The 6,158-nt window shown below is 45.5% G+C and overlaps 1 pseudogene; it reads right to left on the reverse strand.

Moving 5' to 3' along the window:
* Positions 1–1,230: 1,230 nt before the first annotated feature.
* Positions 1,231–2,840, reverse strand: LOC147736981 (uncharacterized; annotated as a pseudogene).
* Between the last annotated feature and the right edge of the window lie 3,318 nt (positions 2,841–6,158).

Here is a 6,158-nt window from a genome sequence, read left to right on the forward strand (position 1 = left end):
CTCCGCAGCCTTCGACACGGTCTGTCATAGCACCCTTTTACAACGCCTCAGAAACGTCGGAATCCAAAGAAAAGCACTGGAATGGATCATCTCGTTCCTCACCGGAAGAACCCAGAGAGTCCGCCTTCCACCATTCAAGTCAGAAACCACTGAAGTCATCTGCGGCGTACCACAAGGATCTTCACTCAGCCCCACCCTCTTCAACATATACATGAGCCCCCTCGCGGTCATCGCACGCCAACACAACCTCAACATCATCTCCTACGCCGACGACACTCAACTGATCCTATCACTCACCAGAGACAATAACACTGCCAAAACCAACCTGCATGAAGGAATGAAAGAAGTAGCCGAATGGATGAAGCACAGCCGTCTGAAACTGAACTCAGACAAAACAGAAGTCCTCATCCTAGGCACCTCCCCCTCCCCCTGGGATGACTCTTGGTGGCCAGAGGCCCTTGGAAAAGCACCCATCCCGACGTACCACGCACGGAAACTGGGCGTCATCCTGGATTCCTCACTCTAGATGAACAGACAAGTCAACGCCGTTTCTTCATCTTGCTTCAACATTCTTCGCATGCTCAAAAAAACATTTCGCTGGATCCCCACCGAAACTAGAAAAACAGTCACCCACGCTCTGGTCACGAGCCGACTGGACTACGGAAACACCCTCTACGCCGGTACCACCGCCAAACTCCAGAAAAAACTCCAACGCATCCAGAACGCTTCAGCCAGACTCATATTAGACATCCCGCGTAAAGAACACATCTCTGGTCACCTGAAAAACCTCCACTGGCTCCCCATCAACAAGAGGATTACTTTCCGCCTCCTAACCCACGCACACAAAGCACTCTACGAAATCGGACCCGAATGCCTCAACACACGACTGTCCTTCTACACTCCCCCCCGCCAGCTACGATCCTCCAACCAAGCCCTTGCCAATGTAGCTCGCATCAACAAAACCACCGTTGGAGGTAGATCCTTCTCCTACCTGGCGGCTAAAACTTGGAACTCACTTCCCACTCACCTTCGCCTTACTCAGAACCACCTAGCATTCAGAAAGCAACTTAAAACATGGATATTTGACAAATAATTCCCCACCCTTCCCCTAGCGCCTTGAGACCCTCTGGGTATGTAGCGCGCTATATAAATTTACTGACTTGACTTGACTTGGAGTGTATTCACTGAGGGCTTTGTGGGATCGAAAATTGACAAAAGCCCTTCTCACTTTTATTGCCCTTCTATGTTTTCCCCCTGTGTGTGTGTTCGCTGATGACTTTGAATGTGTGATAACCGACTAAAGCACTTTGCGCATTCACTGCACTTGAATGGTTTTTCCCCGGTGTGTGTGTTCGCTGATGACTTTGAAGGTGTGATAACCGACTAAAGCACTTTGCACATTCACTGCACTTGAATGGTTTTTCCCCTGTGTGTGTTCGCTGATGTCTTTGAAGGTGTGATAATTGACTAAAGCTCTTCACACATTCACTGCACTTGAATGGTTTTTCCCCTGTGTGTGTTCGCTGATGTCTTTGAAGGTGTGATAACATACTAAAGCACTTTGCACATTCACTGCACTTGAATGGTTTTTCCCCTGTGTGTGTTCGCTGATGACTTTTTAGCTTTGATAATCGACTAAAGCTCTTCCCACATTCATTGCACTTGAATGGTTTTTCCCCTGTGTGTGTTCGCTGATGATGCCTTAATGCTGAAGAGCTGCAAAGACTACTGTCACATTCACTGCACTTGAATAGTTTTTCTCCTGTGTGTGTTCGCTGATGATGCCTTAATGCTGAATAGCTGCAAAGACTACTGTCACATTCACTGCACTTGAATGGTTTTTCTCCTGTGTGTGTGTGTGTTCGATTATGACTTTTTAGGTCTGATAAGCGGCTAAAGCACTTTGCACATTCACTGCACTTGAATGGTTTTTCTCCTGTGGGAGTTCGCTGATGATACCTTAATGCTGAAGAGTCGCAAAAACTACTGTCACATTCACTACAATGATACGGTTTTTCCCCCGTGTGTGTTCGCTGATGTCCTTGAAGGTGTGATAATTGATTAAAGCTCTTCACACATTCACTGCACTTGAATGGCTTTTCTCCTGTGTGTGTTCGCTGATGCATTTGAAGGCTTGATAACTGACTAAAGCACTTTGTACATTCAGTGCACTTGAATGGTTTTTCCCCCGTGTGTGTTCTCTGATGTCTTTGAAGGTGTGATACCCGACTAAAGCACTTTGTACATTCACAGCACTTGAATGGTTTTTCTCCTGTGTGAGTTCGCTGATGAAACTTTAATGAAGACGAGTCGCGAAAACTACTGTCACATTCACTACAATGATACGGTTTTTCCCCTGTGTGTGTTCGCTGATGTCTTTGAAGGCGTGATAACCGACTGAAGCTCTTCACACATTCACTGCATTTAAAAGGCTTTTCCCCTGTGTGTGTTTGCTGATGACTTTGAAGGTAAGATAACTGACTAAAGCACTTTTCACATTCATTGCACTTGAATGGCTTTTCTCCTGTGTGTGTTCGCTGATGTTTTCGAAGGCTTGATAACTCACTAAAGCACTTTGCACATTCACTGCACTTGAATGGTTTTTCCCCTGTGTGTATTCGCTGATGTCTTTGTAGCTTTGATAATCGACTAAAGCACTTTGCACATTCACTGCATTTGAATGGTTTTTGTCCTGTGTACGTGTGCTGATGAAGCTTGAGTGGTGATGACAAACTAAAGCTCGTGCTGCATGTGTATGATTCTTCTTTCTTGGTTACTGTCTCTGGGTCGGGTATATATTTGTCTACATCCCATGACTGCATTTTCTGATGGGCCAACATGGCTGATAAAGCACTTGTGTTTTTCTCACACATTTAATATGTGTGCGGTATTTTACACGTTTGATTTTTGTTTTAACAATAAAATGCAATAGCCACCAAATATTTGCCACACTCCTAATACGTAAAATGTGTCCTTATAGGCGATTGTGCCTTTATATTGGATTATGGCTATGCACGCTTGTAGGTAAAGATGTATCTTCCTTCTGGACGGTGCAAATTGGAACAGTCTGTTGTATTATAGATAGACAAACTCCTCTTTCTTTTACCCGTCAATTGTCTGGCTCCGCTCTGTTGTGCTCTTCTCTAGTTACTGTGGTTTAGCCAGAAAGAGTTTACAATTCCCCTAGAGCACGGAATGATGGCTTGTCATCATTTTAGAAAACAGAGCACTGTGGTAATCACATCATACCGATCCCATGATCAAAGCTGGTGTTAGGCACTTGTTTATAAAGGAGGTGGTTTGTTATTGTTGTTTCCTTAATTTTCCTACAGTCATTTCTTCGTCTTTTGGCGTGGAGGTGCACAGCTCAGACTCTTACAATCACTGAACTGCCCTTGATACTTCATCCAGGATCTGTCAGTTTGTGTGCAGGTTCCCCTGTCGCCGATTGGGCTAATGTTTTCCTGAATACTGTAGCTCAATATTTCTGCTATTATTGAAGATTTATAGCATTATTGATGGTCATTTCATACATTCAAGGCTTGTTTTCTGTTGGATGTAAAGATATTTAAAATTACTGAATTGAAACATAATAGAATGAGAATTCACAATGTTTAACTAGTTGTAAAAGACATTTCGGGGGAGATTTACCAAATCTCCACACAATGCAGCGCAACCCTCCCCCCCCAAGGCTACGCTGCGTGGCGCGACATGAAGAGAACAGGAGAGCACCATATTTTCAAAGATATGGGTCTCTCCTTCCCTTTCCCTTGCATCTGCACTGATTACAGCGGCACTGCATCAAGCACACACCTTAGCACCAGAGCGCTAGGGTGTGTGTGTGTGTGTGTGTGTGAGTCCAGCATCGGTTTTGTACAGGAAGGACATCGTTCCTGTACAAAATACTATGTCAGACATGAGGGAAGGCTTTTCCCACTTTGTATGCATGTTGCGCAGTGCAGCAACCATGCAAAGTCAGAAAAGGAAGGAGAAATTAATTAATTTCTCCTTCCTTGTGTCTAGTTTAAAAGGGTGCAGTTTTCTCACGCTAAACTCAATCTACTGATTTTGTTCAAATGGGTTTAGCATGAGAAATCTTGGGTAGTTGGACGGGAACGCCCATGCACCCCCCTTGGCAGGTCCCAATGTGTGAAGTAATGCGAAGCAGTGCTATGCGCTGCTTCACAAAACTTTTACATTATTTCCAGCGCTAAAACAGTTTAGCGCTGGAAAGTAAATTAGGAAATAATGATTTTGCGCTGTTTTGTGCCACTTTTGTGATGCAAATACGGCGCAAAATATTAGTAAATCTCCCTCTTCTTCTTTACCGCCTTTAAAAATTATCAAGAAATATTTCATCATACACAGATATTTAACTAAAGGTTCTGTTGATCAGGTGATATCTTATTAATGTCTGAAAAGGAGGTGATTTACCAGTGTTCACAGAGTAACTGAGCAAAGTAAAGGCGCTCACGGGGCACCCAAGTGCTTGAGGTTTTGCTTAAGATAGACGCATATGGTGAAGATTTCATTTAAACAACAATAGATTTTAGAAAAAGAGCTAGATCAGGCTGGGCTGCAGAATTTCCAGTAACACTTCATGAAGTATAAAACAAATGCAACTCCATTTACAAACTTCTTATTCTTTCCGATTCACTTAAGATCATCTCAAATACCAACTCCTGTCTTTACTCGCTGTTCATAAGTCACCTTTGACACTTTCAACAGCTCCCTTGGTTGAAGCATTTCAGGTTTCTTCTAACCTGGAAGATTGGAACATTATTGTGGGTTGAGCGGGGTTTCCTATCGCCATAAAATCTGTCCATCTCCCTGAAACTAGTGCAGCTTACAGAGCCTTGTTCTGGCCCTGAAAGACAACTTTAAAAAGCAAGTCTTTAGTTCTTCCTGAGTTTTTTTTCTCTAGTAGTTCTCCAACGGTAAGGTGGCGAGCGCTTGTGAGAAAATATAATGTACTAGACCTCCTCCTGGCGAGATTTCTCATTGCGGTAGGTCGCGGCAGGTCGCACCAGTCGAGTGTAGAAATCTGCCATTCTCGTTGATGAAGCTGCCACTCGATTAGAATGTCGATTTGAGCGGCAGAAAGCAGCATCGCCCTCTGGCGCAACGCGTAGTGCCGTTCGTGCTGCTTTTATCTGAACGGCATCGGAGTTGAGCCCATTTACGTGATGCAGGCCACAGGCTGTGTGTCCAGCACCTTCATACGAGATCTCAAACTCCCAGGCGATCTGAACAGCATCGGAGTTGAGCCCATTTACGTAAACGCAGGCCACAGGCTGTGTGTCCAGCAGCTTCATAGATCTCAAACTGCCAGGCGATCTGAACGGCATCGGAGTTGAGCCCATTTAGGTAAATGCAGGCCATAGGCTGTGTGTCCAGCAGCTTCATACGAGATCTCAAACTCCCAGGCGATCTGAACGGCATCGGAGTTGAGCCCATTTACGTAATGCAGGCCACAGGCTGTGTGTCTAGCAGCTTCATACAAGATCTCAAACTCCCAGGCGATCTGAACGGCATCGGAGTTGAGCCCATTTATGTAAACGCAGGCCACAGGCTGTATGTCCAGCAGCTTCATACGAGATCTCAAACTCCCAGGCGATCTGAACGGCATCGGAGTTGAGCCCATTTACATAAATGCAGGCCACAGGCTGTGTGTCCAGCAGCTTCATACGAGATCTCAAACTCCCAGGCGATCTGAACGTCATCGGAGTTGAGCCCATTTACGTAAATGCAGGCCACAGGCTGTGTGTCCAGCAGCTTCATACGTGATCTCAAACTCCCAGGCGATCTGAACGGCATCGGAGTTGAGCCCATTTACGTAAACGCATGCCACAGGCTGTGTGTCCAGCAGCTTCATACGTGATCTCAAACTCCCGGGCGATCTGAACGGCATCGGAGTTGAGCCCATTTACGTAAACGCAGGCCATAGGCTGTGTGCCCAGCAGCTTTATACGTGATCTCAAACTCCCAGGCGATCTGAACGACATCGGTGTTGAGCCCATTTACGTAAATGCAGGCCGCAGGCTGTGTGTCCAGCAGCTTCATACGAGATCTCAAACTCCCAGGCGATCTGAACGGCATCGGAGTTGAGCCCATTTACGTACATGCAGGCCACAGGCTGTGTGTCAAGCAGCTTCATA

Source organism: Lissotriton vulgaris, chromosome 1_1 (assembly GCF_964263255.1).
Source record: "Lissotriton vulgaris chromosome 1_1, aLisVul1.2, whole genome shotgun sequence".
In the NCBI taxonomy this organism is placed as follows: domain Eukaryota; kingdom Metazoa; phylum Chordata; class Amphibia; order Caudata; family Salamandridae; genus Lissotriton; species Lissotriton vulgaris.